The sequence below is a fragment of the Culex pipiens genome, chromosome 3 (genome assembly GCF_016801865.2).
Source record: "Culex pipiens pallens isolate TS chromosome 3, TS_CPP_V2, whole genome shotgun sequence".
In the NCBI taxonomy this organism is placed as follows: domain Eukaryota; kingdom Metazoa; phylum Arthropoda; class Insecta; order Diptera; family Culicidae; genus Culex; species Culex pipiens.
In genome coordinates this window covers 121,206,694-121,225,177 of record NC_068939.1, presented here as the reverse complement: position 1 = coordinate 121,225,177, position 18,484 = coordinate 121,206,694, and the positions used below count along the sequence as shown (strand labels likewise).

General features: G+C 37.9%; 1 protein-coding gene across 2 annotated transcripts in view; it reads right to left on the bottom strand.

Annotated features, from left to right (window-relative positions):
- The window catches only part of LOC120413077 (bumetanide-sensitive sodium-(potassium)-chloride cotransporter), a 113,760-nt gene extending 108,650 nt beyond the window's left edge, over positions 1-5,110 (bottom strand). For both annotated transcript variants that reach the window (XM_039573779.2, XM_039573780.2), the window contains exon 1: positions 4,962-5,110. The gene's annotated coding sequence lies outside the window, so the exon portion shown is untranslated. The remainder of the gene's footprint in view (positions 1-4,961) is intronic.
- Positions 5,111-18,484: the final 13,374 nt, after the last annotated feature.

Below are 18,484 nucleotides of genomic sequence, written 5' to 3'. Positions count from 1 at the left end.
ATCTCAAGAAATCAACAAAAAAACTGTTAAGTAAACAATAGACGAGTGACGAAAATAGGTACCTTTCCCCCTCCCCCCACTTGCCCTAGCTTGAATCATACACGCGCATGAAAGAACGCGCGGCGTTTATGCACATAAATTATATCGCTTTCAAGAGCAAACAGGTAATCCAGCCAGCCAGGCAGCCACTTCAGGAGTTGAGCTTTTTGGGGGCCCCGGTTTGAGGGTTCCCCCCGTTTGAGAGAAGTGCACACACACCCGTCGAGTACATCGATACTCAATCAGTGCTGCGAGTCGAGGCGATGCAAGCAGTCTCAAGTTGTCGTCACTGTCGTGCAAATTTGACACAAGTTAGAAAAGGCTTTACCTACAATTTTACAAAAGTATCTAAATTTGGATAGAAATAAACATTATTTTTTGATTACTCTTTAAGAAAATCACTCACATTTTATTTGAAGCCAAAAAAATATCGATAAATATCAAGTCAGATTTGTAAATTTTGTAAACAAGTTTAAAGATATTTTTGTAATATGGACACATGCTTCTCGACATCCTTATCTACCATTCAAAGGGTAAGCACCAATATTTTGACAATTTTTCATTTTTTGAGACGGCCTACCGTGCAACCCTTATGTTTTCTTCAAATGTTTGAAAGAATATGGCTTGAACTTTCCCAAAAAAAAAATGTTAAGGAAATTCAATTTTCATTCAGCATTCTATTATTATTATTTTTTTGCAATAACAATTTTTGATCGATATGACACGACAATGACAATTTATAATCGGCATTTTTTAAAATTATGATTTTCAGCAAAAAAGACAAAAAGAAATCAAAAGTTGGAAATATATTTTCCCCGGTCACAACATGTTGGGTATTATTTTTAACATCGTTCTGGTTCAATTGCAACAAGAATTTTTGAAATCGGACGTAATTACACTTATGCTACTGCCAAAAATTAAAAAAAAACCTGAGAAATCAGGGAAAAATACTTTAAAAAATAGTTCTATTCATTCCTAACAGTACCAGAGGTCTGAATGAGGGCGTCCAATTTTCCCGGGAGACGGGAAAAATATTTTTGAAATCCCGGGAATTATCGGGATCCCGGGAAATTTTTGAAACAATCATAAAATCTATGTTTTCATTCTATTTGTTTTGATTTCAAGCTTAAAACCATAGAATTAGCTCAATAATATTAATTGGTGATAATGTACAATTCAGTCTAAACAAGGACGAAAATTTTTAAAAGCTTCAAAGAAATAAAAAATGGATTTTGTTTGTAATTTGTTGTGCTTCGAATTTTAAATGCACAACAATTTTTTAATTTGGTTGTTATTCAAATATAATAAGGCCGTTGCAAATATTTTCTGAAGTTTATGTCCCTCGACTCTCACCAAAAAAAAAAAAAAGGATAAAAATTGAAAAAACGAGCCATGGTTTCAACATTTTAATGGAAAAAGTGTTTTAAAATGCATTATACAACTGTCCAGTAGTTTTGCAATCATTAGTTTCCAAAATATCTAAGTATTGACGAAAATTTTATTTTTTGCGAAAAATAAAATTTTTGCGGTGCTGTACATTGCAATTTCATAAAAATTCAAAACATTTTTAAACAAGCCCAAACATGCTAAATATGATTATCATTGCAGAATAATGCATTTTAGATTGTTTTCAGTTGATTAGACTTCTTTTTTTATGGAAATTTTGAAGTTTTTGGAAAAAAAAAATTTGCCGCCTGATTTTTCAGAACAATTTTGAAGGCGGGGGGGGGGGGGCGACATAAACTTTGAAAAATATTTGCAACGGCCTAAGTCTTTTATAAATATATTTCTTTTATATATTTTTTTTATATGACATGACTAGTCTAGTTCTAAAAAAGTTAGAAAAAAAAATCATTGAAAATGTCTGAAAAAAACAAGAAGCGACAACAGATAAAATTATGACTGGTATATGCAAAATTTTAGATAAGTTTAGAATTTCTTGTTTTATATTAAACATTTTTTACAAATTGTGTTTGAAGAAAAATAATGTGATATGATATTTAATTCAAGTTTAAAATCATAAATATACGTTTATATAGTACCCAGTCTATTAAAAATATATAAAATTAAATAGAAAATATTTAAAGCGCTAGACGGCTAGGCATTTTGCGGAATTGAAAACTAAAATTTTATCAATTTTCCCTAATAATTTAAATTATATGCCAAATACAAATTTTAATAATTTTAATTACTATGTATTCAACTGTTCATTTATTTCTACAACCAAATTTGAATTTCCAGACTAAAATTTAATATTGTTTTCAATTTTGGGAATTCCCGGGACAAAATATTAAAAAATCCCGGGATTCGGGAATTCACGGTTTTGGAAAAAACTGGGAATTTTGTCCCGGGAATTCCCGGGATGGACGCACTAGTCTGAATTTACAAAAACATTTAAATTTTAACAAATAATCCAATTTTATTCTAACTGTAAGAATAATCTTCGCAAAATAAAAAAATCTCTTTAGACTGACATTTTAAGAAACTTTAAGAATATTTTTTTTGTGCATATTTTAGAGCGTCCAATTTCCCAGGAAAAAAAACCGTGAATTCCCGGAAAAAAATATTTCCCGTTTCCCGGGATTTTTTTAAATTTTCCGGAATTCCCAAATTCATGCAAAAGTATAATTTTTTTTTACATTTTTGAACCAATTCTTGTAATACGCAATTAACCATTTAAATTTGACTAAAATGGAGTCGCAGAATTCGAATTGGTGTTGAAAATAAGAAAATATAAAACAATGATTTTTTTTTGTTCATGATTCGAATATCCATACAAACCTTTCGGATAATCGAAACTCCGGATATTCGAGGCTTCGGATAATCGAGTCTGGACTGTACATCATTAAGTATTTCAAATAGGATTGTGCAAGAAGAATTAGTTCCAAACGTTGAATAGTATCCAAGAACTTTCTGTTTGAAGTAAAATTTTTATCAAGCGCCCGTGCCACCATGGATGATGAAAGAATTATTATGAAAAAAAGGAAGACTGATTGTGGAATGATGTCAATTTATCGTATAATTTCAATCATCTTTTTGCGCTAAGTTATTTCAAAATCAAAATCAAATTATTAGCTCTACAGCATTGCCTTGGCGTTCTCGATTGCGAGATTCCTACTCGAAACTAAGTGTCCGAAGGCTTGATTGTTGAGGCAATTGCAAACCTCTTTTTACACCTTAGCTTCCATCCACCCCGGGATTCGAACTGAAGACCTTTGGATTGTTAGTCCAACTGCCTACCAGCGACTCCACCGAGACAGGACCCAGGGAGACGACTCCTACACCTGGACTGAGCTAACGACCTAACCTTTTAGGTTAGTCCGGGGCCAACATTTACTTCCCTTCCGACGGAAGGCGTGATCAGACAATTCTCGTCTCGAAAAATGCCATCGGGACCGTCTGGGATCGAACCCAGGCCGACTGGGTGAGAGGCAACCACGCTTACCCCTACACCACGGTCCCGGTCACGGTCATTTATTAAACTGAAAACCACGCGACAAAATAAAAAATCATTAAAAAACTAATTTATTTTGATTGAACAAGCAAACCTTTTTTGAAAAACTTACTTCTAATATTTGAAACCATTGAGTACTTCCAAGTAAAAAACACGAGAAAGAATAAAAAAAAGCTCGACTATTTTGTTTATTATCTGAAACCAGTATTACTTGTTCTAGAAAAGATATATGTCATGAAAAACATAATTTTTGAATGATTTTGTTATGTGCTAATGTTATTCATAATCACACTCTCTCAAACTGGTCTCAGAAGCAAATTTAAAAGAAAATTTTATGATTCTAGAATATGGATTCATTTTACTCACTGCCCAAACACTTTGATAAACTAAATACTTGTCATATAAAAGTACCTGAGATCACTTTTCAATTTATTGATCGATTTGAAAGACAACTTATATATTTAAAAAATACATACCGTCATCTGAGGCGAATCGGGACTACATTCTGAATAGGGACAGCAGTGTTCAGAGCACTTTCTGGTTTAAAATTTGGAAATGGGTGTACACATTTTGTTGGTCTGAGTCTGTTCTATCCGAAACCAACCAGAAAAAAAAACATTGTGCTCTGACATGGTCAAAACTGCTGTCCCAATTCGCCCCACGTGAAGTTGTATTTTTTTATACATGCAGTCAAGTGATCCTCACAATTATTTCAACCATTAAAGTTACTGTCCTATACAATTTTGTTGCAACATATTTATCAGAACAAGGATCATAACAATTGTTAATCAATTTAAAATTTCTCGGGAATTCCCGGGAAATTGGTTGAAATTTCCCGTTTCCCGGGGTTTTTGTAACCCTGGGAAATTGGACGCTATAGTATATTTCCACAATTCATCTTTAAAAAGATGAGCAAATTTCTTACAAGTTTGTTATATTTTCAAAAATTAAATGCATTTACGAAGAAGTGATGGGCTTGCAAATATTACTCGGCAATTTAACAAACATAATATTCCAAAGGTGCGTAACCCTAAATTGTGATTATTTTGAACATATCTGGACTTTGAATCTGAATACACCTCGGTCTTGTTGACTAAATCATGAACGACTGTGTAGTTAACAATCAATTTGTCTGATGTTTTCATAAACACTGTGGCAAAACAACACAACCGCGACGACAAAGTGAATCTCTTCAGGCTCTTTCACAAGTTCCTTCACAATGGCTTTAAGGACACACACACGCACACACTGGTCGCTGATCGCAACACCTGGACCACCGTGTTGAGCTAGCCAAAAAGGTGAACCAGAGGACGACCTTCACGGCTTCGGGGCCCTCCCTTAACCACTGACACACTGCACTGGCACCTAATTACGTTCGGGCCAACCGGTTGGGGTTCAGTTCAGAATCAGGATCCGGTTCACATTGACCAGTTGAAGTTAGCAGCACCGTGGCAAAAAAAAAGCCTACCTTCCGAAAGCACTAATCGAACTCCGGCAAAAACAAAATCAACCGAAAAGAAAAGAAAAAAAACCTCGAGAGGAGCCACGCGCGCGAGCGACTTGCGAACCGCGGAACAACACGATCGAAACTGAGAAGCCGCGGCGGACACTCGCTGGAATTATATATGCGCGCGACGGAGCAGAGTTCTGCGCGTATGAGTCGCGACGCGCGAAATAGCGCGAGGAGTCGTCGTCGTCGTCGTCACATGGAGAAGAGAGATTGAGAGCCAAGAGAGTGGTTGGTGAGTGAGTGCGCGTTGCGTTAGGAAAGTAGAAAATTCGCGATATGTTTGCTGGCTGGCACCCTTGCATAGGGTTAGGGTTAAGAGATCCAATAGGGAAGGATAGGGTTAGGTGGGTTTTTAGCGTAATGCTTAAAAGTGAGATAAAACGTCTTCCTCTCTGAAATCATCAAAGATTAGGAGTATAGGTAGTATAATAATGTAACAAAAATGACTTTTTGGCGGGCATTCAAGGGTTTGTTCCGGTGGGCATACTAAGCCCAAATCCAAAATATGAGCTTGATTGGACGTAACATGAGCTGGCGCTTTGCATTTTAATTTTAAATGGGATTTAACCCGTAAAAAAAGATTTTTTTCAAAAATGTCACTTTTTGACGCATTTTGGCCACTGAAGCGTTTATTTTCTACATCATTGGCGTGTAGGCCAGATCTTTGCGCATCTTTTGGTATATATAACATTGACATTTGGAGCACCACGAAGCTCGCTAAAGACCTTCAAAGTTAGCTTTTTTTTTTCGAAAAATTGACCCCAGCAAAATTAAATAGCGTCTAGGGCGTCGCGAGGCGCGACGCATATCTTTTTTGCCGGGGCCAATTTTTCGAAAAAATGCCAAACATTGAAGGTCTGTACTGAGCTCTATGGTGCTCCAAATGTCAATGTTATACATACCAAAAGATGCGCAAGGATCTGGCCTACACGCCAATGATGTAGAAAATAAACGCTTCAGTGGCCAAAATGCCTCAAAGAGTGACAAAATCTTTTTTTACGGGGTAAATCCCATTCAAAATTAAAATGCAAAGCGCCAGCTCCTGTTACGTCCAGTCAAGCTCATATTTTGGATTTGGGCTTAGTATGCCCATCGGAACAAACCCTTGAATGCCCGCCAAAAAGTCATTTGTGTTACACTCTAATAGGTATGTGCCCTGCCTAAAATTTTCTTTAACAGTCTCACGAACAAAAGTAAGTAAATTGTCTCTAAAATCAAAAGCGTCAACAATGGTTTGCAAATAATAACGCATCTATGAATATAGGGTTCGGGTCAAGCTTTTTCAATGAAGTTTAGTACTAGTAGCAAATGATCCAAGTATAATTTTTTTCAGGTCCATAATTTGAAAATAACACCATGAATTCCGAAAAATTTGAAGATTTCCGTGAAATTTATCAATTTTCTCAAATCAATTCTTTGGAATAACAACATAAAAAATATTTCGTTTCTTAATACTTTTGAGGTTAATTTTATTGAATTGAAAAGCGTGATAAGAACCATTTGAAGAACTGTTAGCAAAACATACATCAACATAAAATTTTGACAATATTTACTTAGAAGTGAATGCTGCAAATTCTTATATCATGTTTACAAAAGTCACTCAACGTAAAAAAACATATTCTCGGAATCATCTAGTTATCACAAGGAAGATAACATCAATCATTTGATAATTTTTTACAAATGTTGGCTTTTTCAACCAAAACTTGTTAAAATTTACTGAACAAGTATATTGTGATAAATGTTTGAAAGATTGCACTTTTTTTTTAATTGGATAGATTTATTTTAAGAAATTTGGATTTTTTCTGAGTCCTGTTTAATTATCACGATATTTGGTTATATGGGTGGATGGTTCCCGTGGAAGATGAAAAATACCACGTTTCTTGTTTTCTGCTCCGATCTTGAATAAAATTTGGAAGATTTCGTTACTGATTAAATTAAACCTTAGAACATATTTTTAACTGGGCATAATGTAGCAGAAAATAAAAATCAAAATAAATGCAAATCAGCGAATTTTTTTTTGCTGTTTTAGTCGATTATTTAAAATAGCAGTTCAACAAATGAGAATACGCATGAACTATATTTCGTTTCAAAATATATATATAGCCCATCCATAAACCACGTGTAAACTTTTTTAAAAATAAGAAAAGTTTTTTTTTGCGTCACTTTCAAATTTAGATCGATCGGTGTTCAACTGGTGATCTTTTCCCTTCTGGATTCGATTGCTTAGTAAAGGGAAGGTAGTGCATCGTCACAAGCCTTATCAATGACACCTTAGGAAGGCGACCTATGGAATGTTAACATTAACCTTAACATGTTAACATTAAGTTGAGAATGAAATTGCCACTAAATCCGCTTTGTAAATGCCGGCCCGATACTCTTCAAGGGTGTTCCCCTCAGGAACTAGGAAAGATTTACTTTTTACTTTTTATGTTCATATTTAGTGAAGATTTTTCAATTAAATTCGGTTTTATTGGTGAATATGAGATACAATGAGTTATTTTGAAGTGCATAACAGAGTTTTGGAGTTCCGTTCAGCTGTGTGTTGCATCATAATCCATTTTGGAACAATTATTTCTTTAACTAAGCACTAGCAATAGTAAGAAAAAAATAAAAAAAACTTACAGAAATTGCAAAGGAAAGGGGATAGAGGAAGAGAAAGCTTATATCTAAATCACAGGTTATTTATCCTTTGTAGATGTGTTTGATCATCAGTTCCCCGAGTGCCAGAAATTGCTCCGCCTTGTTACGGCAGGTCCGAAACCGCGTCATCATCTCCCCCGCGAGAGCAAAGAACTCCGGCAGGGTGATGAGATCTTCCCCGGTGACTTCTTGCTGGGCTGTACTGCCGCTAACGGCAGCGACCACGCTGGCGAACAAACGCCCCCAACCAGGAGGGAACGCTGATTTTTCCGCTGGAACCGTACGCTGTCCAGCTGCAGGAACGGCTGCGCTCGTATCACGAATTCGTTGTCCATTTTTCGATATCTCGTGACGGTATGGCTGTACGACCCCTTTATTGTTTTTAGCACTCTTTTCATACAAAAACGTCTTCTTCAATTTAATTTAATTTATTTAGTTGTTTAAGCATTACTTGTATGAAGTTACTATCCTAAGCTGAGATGTGAACTACCTTTCAACAGCTAATTCAAAGTTGGGAACAGAGTTTGCGGGTGCTTAAAGAATCGAGTAAATCTACTGAAGGAAAAAAGTAACAAAATAACCTTCATCTTCGTCTTCTTTAAATCGCTAATTACTCGTCCGACATACTAAACGTCACCCAGGGATGGAATAATCGCGTAAAAATCAATTTCACTTGCGAACTTTCTTTACCCGCGAAAGAGAGAGGAGACAAATCACGCAAAAGAAAATCGCTCCCAAAATTCTCCAAGAAAATCAATCTGCTGATAATTTTTTGTGAATTTCCTTGTCAGCAATACTCAAAAAATATTTATTTCACTTTGTTTACACACATTGCCCATCTACAAAATGTGACAGGTCATTTTTCGACGTGTGACGTTACACTTGCAAGTGTAGTAGTGAAAAAGATGTTCCGCCGAATAATCAAGATGATGATTTTTTAGATTCTTTTTACCGATCTTTCGTGCGCGAGAGAGGAGAGCCATGCTCCCTTCGGATTTTTTCTCTTGATGAACATCCAAAGATTTTCTTTTGATGATGATTTTTCCATCGCTGACGTCACCTTTTGATAGAGTTTTGATATTTTTGCTTCTTACCATGCATTTTTGTGACCTTTAAACCTTAACCGATTTGGCTCAAAATTGGCACAGTTACTTATTTTTACCTAAAGAATCGATCTGCTGAGATTTTTCAAAATTTTCAATTTTTCTTGTCACCCTATGGCGTAATGATCTGAATTTGAAGACGCGTATTTTTTCAACAAAATAATTACAAAAATACTATTGAAATCACTGCCGTTTCTCGCAACTCAAGTGTAAAAAATCAGTGAAAAATGTCATTAAAGGGAAATTTAATGTTTTTTTTCGAGTCTCAAATCGAAACTCATGTAGTAGTAGTAGTTGCTTGTAACCATCACGAGTTATTGCAGTTTTACAAGAAAAAGTTTTGGAAAAAATCTATTCCTCTTTCTTTTACCGTTCTTCTCGTAACTCTAATCTTCTCGAAAATTAATTTTTCAAATTCCCTGTATCTGTCTGATAAAAACTGGAAATATGAGCAATTCTCTATCCAAACGGAAATGAATTGTATTGTATTTTTTGATTTAGCTCATAATTGGTGGGGGCCTTCCCTATAACCAAAGAAGCCATTTTGTGTCAAGTCTGCATACAATGTTGGCAGCTGACCAGCTGAAGTATGGTCGAAAATTTTGCCGCCGAGCTATGATTTTTTGAAAAAATAGTGATTTTTGGAAAAGTTCTAATTTTACACATTTTTTTTTGACCTCGTCTATATATATAAAAAAAATCGACGATTTTGTTCGAACGCGAATCAATTCAACACGGAACGTCGGATCGAGGTGCTCTTTGTTGCGTTATTGGGTTCGTATAAGCCCAAGTAAGGTTCTTACGCCAAAAAGTGACAACTTTGGCCACTCTGGAACCGATTCCGGAAAATCTGCAGATTGTATGGGAAAAGCTACGTAAAATCAAATTTTGATCACAGGAGGCTGAATAAGCAAAAAAGTTAAAAACGTCAACAAACAAAAAAAGGCAGAACGAAGTTTGTCGGGTAAGGCTTGTTTTTTATGTAAAATTTAATTTTGCAATCTTTTTTTTTTATAAAATTTTGAGGTAAAAGATCCAAATTATGATAATGACTGTACATTGAAAACTTTTTAGGCCCTTTCTTGATGCTTTGATTAAATTCGATATAAATCTAACTTAAGTTAAATAATCCATCATGCGTCTCCATCCTAACATTTCAGTGAATTCATTTTCAAGCCAGTAACAGAAACGCGATCAACGAACCCGTTTTACCCAACGTTCATCACCCTAATAAAGGGTAGGGTTGTCTGTTGTGTCCCACCGTCCGTCGTTGGCATACACAACTACCACTCTGCCATTCAACCGACTAGCCCCAGAACTCATGAAACGCCGCGACAACAAGCCGGTCTCGCGAATCTCACCACCGTTTTTTTTCGCTCAATTTTTCTCTTTCTCTTTTGAAGTCGCGCGCGGTACCTCAAATCCCCAAGTGCCTGCTGCGTGTAGTGCTCTCTCCAGCCCCTGGCAGTTCCAAACTGCATAGCGCAAAGATCATCCAGCCAGCAAATAAGAGCGACTAAACGACGACACGCACGCGACTTCTCCAACCCGTCGCCACCAGAGTCGGCTGTTCTGGTTAGCTGGTCGTGAATTGTTCTTGCTTCTTTTTTTTATTACTCAGGGTGAGGCACTGCATTGCATTCATTAGAGGGAAGGGCGAACGGGGTGAAAGCATGTGCGAATGAAGAGATCTGAGAAGTTCTCATGTTTGAACATGTACGAACCTGTGAAGGATATCTTGGATCTTTGAACGTCTTTTCAATAATGTGTTCAAAATATTACATGTTTAACGTGAAAAATATTTTAAAACATAAAAGTTAATAGTTTTGTTTAAAAAACATTTGAAAAATGGTTCACACTGCAATAAGCCATATTCAACTATGGTAAGGAAATCCATGTACAAAAACGTTACTTAATCCACCTTTAGGTGGTTGGGGCCTTCCTCGCATTCATAAAGTGATTACACTGCACAGCCTCAAAAAAGTGTATAAATAACACTTATTTTTATCAAAATATCCGAGATCCGGCCTCAAAAAAGGGTAATAAAAACACTAAAGTACTTATAACTTTTGATAGGTTTGTCAGATCTTCAATCTTTTTGACTCGTTGGAAAGGTCTTTTGATTACCTATCTAACGATGGGTCATATAATTGATCCGGACAACTTTTTCATCAAAATATTTGAGATCCGGCCTCAAAAAAGTGTACAAATAACACTTAAGTGCTCAAAACTTTTGATTGGGTCTTCAATCTTTTGAACGCGTTGGAAAGGTCTTTCAAATACCTTTCTAACAATATATAGCATGACGAGTTTCTTACAAAAACCACCCTTTTTACAATCTACCGATGTTTAGCTTAAATCGTTTTTTAGCATAACTTTTGAAGTACTTAACAAAACTTCAGGGTCTTGTGGGACCCCAAGACGGATCAAATGAGACCAAAACGGTCCAAATCGGTTCAGCCAGTCCGGAGATAATCGTGTGCATATTTTTCGGTGCACGGACTTACGGACATCACACGCACAGACTTTTGTTCAGAATTTGATTCTGAGTCGATAGGAATACGTGAAGGTGGGTCTACGAGGTCGAATAAAGAAGTTCATTTTTCGAGTGATTTTATAGCCTTTTTTCAGTAAGTGAGGAAGGCAAAAACTAAACGAATCAATTAAACTTAAGGCAGGTTTCAGTAACATTAAAAATGCAGGGATCAAGTCAACCTAAATGCAACTAAATGTGTGTGGCCCAATCCAAACATTATTCAATTCAATTCAATTCGGTTTTATTGGTGAATAATCAAGATACAATCAGTTCTTTTGCAGTTCATAACAGAGTTTTGGAGTTCCTTTCAGCTGTGTGTTGCACCATAATCCATTTTGGAACAATTATTTCTATAACTATGGCACTGACAAGAGCAAGAAAAATTAAAAAAAAAAACTTGCTAAAATTGCAAAGGAAAGGGGAAAGAAAGAGAAAAAGCTTATAACTAAATCACAGTATTTTATCCTTTGTAGATGTGCTTGATCATCAGCTCCCCAAGGGCTAGAAATTGCTCCGCCTTGTTACGGCAGGTCCGAAACCTCGACATCATCTCCCCCGCGAGAGCAAAGAACTCTGGCAGGGTGAAGAGATCTTCCCCGGTGACTTCTTGCTGGGCCGCATTGCCGCTACCGGCAGCAACCACGCTGGCAAACGATCGCCCCCAGCCAGGGGGGAATGCTGAGTTGTCCGCGGGAACCGTACGCTGCCCAGCAGCCGGCACGGTTACGCTCGTACTTCGCTGAGGAGGGTGGGACGCTGCTGCTTTCTTCTTCCTCTTTTCCTGCTCCTCGAGGTAATTTTTTCGTGCACTGCATCCACGGTAGTTGCTGGTATGGTTACCTCCACAGTTGGCGCACTTGATGCGCGCCTTGGTTTGCTCTGCCTTGTCCCCCAGGTCCGCCTTGCACGGCAGTGCACACGCCTCAGAGAGGTGTGTTTCACCGCACTTCACACAGCGGGGCGGGAGGTTGCAGTTCCGCGAGCCGTGGCCGAATTTCTGGCAACGGTGGCATTGTGCTGCGTCCGACGGGTTCTTTGAGTAGAACCGCCAGTTTACCCAAAACCCGTCCAACGCCTTAGTTCGTCGCAGGTCTTGAATCTTGACGGTGCCGCGGTCGAAGTACAACAGGTACAGTGTGTATGTACCTGTGACTGTTGTCTTCCGCGAGAGGACTTTTATGTCACGCGGCGTTATTCCAGCACCCGAGAGGTCCTTCTTGAGGTCGGAGATCGGGCGGTCTTGGTACCCCTGCAAGACGACCTTAACGGCTGTCTTCTGCACGGAGTCGAATGTGTAGAACTTGAAGTTTTTACCCTTCAATTTCTCCACAACCAGGTCGAAGTTCTTGTTGTCAAATGTGTAGACTTGCACTGACGACTTACCGATTTTCAGACAATATCCGAGGCCTTCCAGCAACTCGTCAATATCGTCCACCAACGTGTCCAAAACAAAAATTGGAGGTGGTCTACGTTCCTTTGGAGAATTGTTCGTTTTTGGCGTCGGCACTTTTTTCCGTGCACGACGATCGTCATCGTCGTCGTCGGTAGTGCTGCTACCGTCGGTGTTGTTGTTGTTGTTTTCTTCGTCGTCGCTCAGCATCTGGAACTCGTTCCTGATGGGAATGTTGGCGGATGTTGACGTGTTGGTCGTGGCACCGGAAGTACCGGAACGGGTTCGCACTGGTGATCTTGGAACATATCCGGGATGTAGCAACTTTTTGTCGATGCCTTCTGCGCTCACGCTCCCCTGCGCGATGGCGGTCGACACGGCGTTGGTTTGTTTACCTTTTTGCACACGGCCGGTAGACGAACTTCGCGGGTTTTTCGAGGCCGCACTCGAACTGCCACGGCCACGGCCGGCCTTTGGCATGCTGCAGGAGCAAACTCGCGGGTAATCACGGTAATTTACGGCGAAAAAAATCGAAAAAACGATGGAGCACTGAGCACTTGACTGCTGCTTGCTCTCGTGCTTACACGGAGGTGATCCAAACATTATTTTTTATTCCAAAGTGAGTTTGAGTAAATTTTACACAATTTTCTAGAAAATAACATATTTATCAACCCACTCGCAGGCGAGATAAAGGCTAGGAATCAAGTGTCCCCGAGGATCAAGTCTCCCCACTCTCCCCACTACCAATTTACACGGAAGCGGAAATTGTTGCCCCGACCCCTGTATTATTTGCGTGAAGCTTTGTCCTAAGGGGTCATTTTTGTCCCTGATCACGAATCCGAGATCCATTTTTCGATACCTCGTGACGGAGGGTCAGTACGACCCCTTTAATTTTTGAACATTCGAAAAAGACGTGTTTTCCAATCATTTGCAGCATGAAATGGTGATGGTTTGGAAAAAGAGAGTTTTATGTAAAATTGAACGCCCGATTTGCTCTAGATTAAATTTTCAAAACAACCTATCCCTCATGGGTTTCCTATGCAGATAGGGCCTTTTGAAAATTTAATCGAGAGGCACACTTACAATTCCGAAAAAACGAATTGTTTCATCGAAAAAATACAAAAAAAATGTTTAAAAACCTGCGCCAATTTGGGACGTGTCATTTCAAGGGAAATTTAATGTTCTTTTAGATGAGCAATTCTCTACAATATCGGCCGATTTCGACCATTTTTATTTTTTGTATTTTTTTATTTGGCTCAAACTTTGTGTCATTGATTCACCCATACAAATCTCTTTACAATTTTGGCAGCTGTTCATACAAAAATGGTACATAATAATTTTATAAAATCTGTAACTTTTCAAGGATTTTTTTGATTGATTGATGAGGAATATTCAGAAAAAAATAGGTAAACGGAAAAAAAATTTGATGATTTTTTAATTTACTTTTTTTCACAAAAAATCAATTTCCCAAAATCCTTTTTTATTTTTTTATTTTTTTATATTTTAAGGAACAAAACCCCGCATCTTTTAAGCCATTCAGAAGTATGGACTAAAATTGTGCCGACGAGTTATGATTTTTTTTTTTTTAAATAGTGATTTTGTTCGGAGTGTTTAGTCTTTTATAAGTCTATGGATATGCCCTTTGGTTTATCAAACTGAGTTTTTTTAAGTGTCCGTGTTGCCACCGCACGCCGCACTTCGAAATGTCAAAATTTCAACCAATCTGAGTGTGGGCCCAAAATAGGTACAGCGATGGCTAAAATACATTCAATAAATCCCAAATGCATCCAAAAAAATGTGTTACGGAAAATGCTTATGATATTGAAATGGTTAAATTATTTTAAATTTTCAATAGTGCACTTTGTTAAGCATAAATCAGGCCACAACACAAACCTGGAACGAGTCAAGTTAGTTAAATCGTTCCCGTGAACAAGGCGAAATATGTTGATGCTTTGCATAGTAGGTCTAAAATAGGGTCATATACCCTACTTTATACTTATTTACTTTTTTAATAATCCGAACCGATAGAAAATTGACATATGTTTTCGATTTTGAGCAAATAAGTTGGTTTTTTTTTTCATAAAACACAAATATTTATAACATGTTGATATCCAGCCTTACACTTCACATGAAAAATTAAACATGATTATAATCCGCTGAAATAGTAATGCCAAACGATCATTATTCAGATGCTTCAATTACGTTAAATAAAAAAGTCCTGATAACAAAACAGAGATAACATCATGAAAACATCTACCTGATGGAACTCGAACTAAATAACACCGATCAAATCTTGCCCAACCAGAGAGATATTGATTGCCATCAGGCGCATGCCGCGAAGGTCACATCTCTGTATAGGCAACGATAGACCTTATCAGCATAATGGTAAGATAGCAGCGCAAACTGTCAACCCCCACAATTAGGTATATACGTTACGTCTCCAGAGCTGACGGCGGGCAAGTACGCGCCGCCGTTACGCCAATTGCAACTGCTCGTAACGTGACCATGGACGCTCTTTGTCACTGTACTGGAGCACTGCGCGAAGACCGCGGTGTCCGAGCGGGGTATTCCAATCATTCATTGTTGGCCAGCGTCTGCCAAAGTAGATGCAAGGGGTTTCCTAGGGTGACCCGAGAAAAATAGAACTCAGTTTTGACCTTTAAACAACAAAAAATGAAGAAAAAAATTCATGCTTAAAAATATTATAAAATTGGCTTTGTTGATAGATATCAAAATTTAAATCTCTATTAACTTTTCTTTGAAAAGGTGGAAATGATTAAGTTTCTGATATGACTTCACCAGTGACTTGGGACTAACTCTGTAGAAAATGTCCATTTCCAGTACCAAAAACCATGAAGTTTATACAAACAAAGTTCTCAAAAAAATCTATCTTTCTTTTTCGGACAGATGAAACAAAAGGGTCACCCTAATGCTTTTGTAGTATTGATATTTGCACTGGCTGATGGAGCTTGTTCAGTGATATGAGCAATGAGAAATTAAAATTCAAATTATTTCTGCGCGACCTCGTCGCTGGACTGCTGGCTGGAGCCACGGGTATGTTGCTTTCGTTCTCTGGTCAAATGACACACGTGACACAGGAATTGCGTTATTTCCATCAGCATCATCATGTGCGGACAGTTGCGTACAGTTTGATTGATGGCATGCAAAGACACAAGAACAACATTAGCAGCATGATTATGAAACAATGTTGTGCGTTACATTACATGTACTTCAAATCTATTTTAGTTAAAAAAAAATGTAATTGGCATTTACTAATCTGTTAATTTTCTAACCTTAACTGAAACTAATTTTTTATGAAAACATTTGTTTGTGTACTGATTTACACAAACCAAAAAAAAAACTATCTAAATATCACTTACGAACTTAAGTGGTCATAACTGGAGACAGGGTTGCCAGATCTTCAAACTTTTAGATTCATAAGAAATTTATTAGGAGTTAAATAGAGGATCCGGATCTTATTTTCATTGCAATATCTGAGATCCGGCCTGAGTCCAGCAGCCGATTCTCAACTTTGACACATTTTTATGTACAACTTTTTAACTACTTATCGGATCTTCAAAAATTATAATAGCCCCAAGCAGGGATGGAATAATCGCAAAAATCAATTTCGCTAGCGAACTTTCTTCACCCGCGAAAGAGAGAGGAGGCAAATCACGCAAAAGAAAATCACTCCTGAAATTCTTCAAGAAAATTAATCTGCTGATGATTTTTTGTGAATTTCCTTGTCAGCACCACTTTATTTACACACATAGCCCATCTTCAAAATGTGACAGGTCGTTTTTCGACGTGTGACGTTACACTTGCAAGTGTAATAGTGAATAAGATGTTCCGCCGAATAATCAAAAAGATGATTTTGTTTAGATTCCTTTTACCGATCTTTCGTGCGCGAGAGAGGAGAGTCATGCTCCCTTCGGATTTTTTCTCTTGATGAACATCCAAAGATTTTCTTTTGATGATGATTATTCCATCGCTGGCCCCAAGGAAATGAAAGTGATGAGTTGATGTGCTATAAAATATGTATTTAGAAGTATCGATCCAAAGGCAATCGGCGTTTCAGTTCATCGAATAAATTGTGTTAAAAATTTACATGTTGGAAATGTTGCCTGAGTTTTTTTTTGCGTTGCCATCGGCAAACCTTCTTACACAAAAAAAAAACTATTTCTATTTCGACTTTTTCGACACAGGAACCCCCAGTCTATTTTAAAAACCAGACCAAACCAGAACACATTTGATTTTGAGTCAATCTAAACGCTTTAAATGTATATTTATTAGGGGAAATAAACCCATTTTAAGCCTAATAAGCAGTCTTGTTTGAATGATGCTGGATAATCTGGAGTGTTCCTTGAAATTCAGTAAAACCAAGTACACCAACGAGTAGAGCAACTTTTTGTGAACATTTCTGTTTATTTTCACTTTTATTGAAAGTTATGCTATTCCTTTTACAAGCATTTAAAAAAAATATATTTCAAAAACGCATTCTAATCAGTCGTGTGCATTGGGCCACGCCCATTTTTGTATTTTCAGCTTAGTTCTTTTTTTCTTCCAACGCTCGTTTGGGTCTGCTTCGTGCTGCCAAAATTGATGAAATTTTGAGCGAACACTCACGAAAAGTAGCATTTATAGAGAAAGTTTCCTGGCAATACCACAAGCGCTGCTGGTGGTGTTGGTGGCCACCCTTTGTTCTTTATTTGCCTTCGCTTCTCGCTCGGTTTTCTTCAGCCTTCGATTAGAATGGATGGTCAAAATTGAAACGTCAAAAGACTTAGCGCGTTTGTTTTTTTGATGTCGCTTGCTAATTATTTAGATGTTTCGGGATTATTTTTCAAGTGAGTGACTAACTAATGGGCAAAAGAACATGTTGCCGGTAGTTGGAAGCAATTTTATATCATAAGCGCTTTGAAATCGTTAGCGCAAGTGAAAAGATATTGATGGCGACTTTCGTTAAGCAGTTAACCTCTGATCTTGCGTGTGAGAGTTTCCGTGTAGGGAAAAGAGCATGACGCGTTTTTATGATGCTCCCGGTATCTTCGCGTTTTTTCGGCCAAAAATTTGCGTATTCGCGGCAAAAGTGGTTTTATTCGTTTGTTAGTGAAGAGAGTCACACGGGAAATGTGGAATATCAGTGATAATAGGTGTTAGAATCAGTTTTATCGCGATTTAAATTGTGTTGTTTTGGTACAAATTGTTTAGCCATAATTGACAGGAGGCAAGCAGAAGAAAGAAAAATCGACGAAGAGAACCATAGTTGGAGAGATTTGTGTTGGAAGAGAGTATTGGTTCGAGTAGCTTGCGTGAGGTTGGCCGTGAGATGACATTTACAGAGATGAAGAAAAATCAACCCTCTGGCACCACTGTAAATGGCTAGAACGTTTGACAGTCACCAAAACCTCGAAGAGCCCACGTAGTAGTATTAGTGAAGAGCCCACGTTTTTATCGTGGGCTCTTCACTAATACTACTGCGTGGGCTCTGTGAGTGTAGCAGTATTGGTGTTGTCTGTTTGTTTACACCAAATCTTCAAGAAACATCACTTTTTGTGTGTGCAAATCTGTTACGAAAAAAGGTGAGAACTGTTGCTTCCGTTTGACCGGGAAGATTTGAGGGGGAAGTACTAGACCGGGGACTAGCCAAGTCCCGCTGTTGATCCTTCCGAACTACTCGCTGCAATCTCCGGCAGGGAGTAACCGACCAAGTGCAGAAACAGCTGCTGGTCTTTCCGAGCATCCTTCGATAACCTTCTCCGAGGACTGGCCCACTCCCGCTGTCGACTCGCACAGGGAATCGAAGGAATCA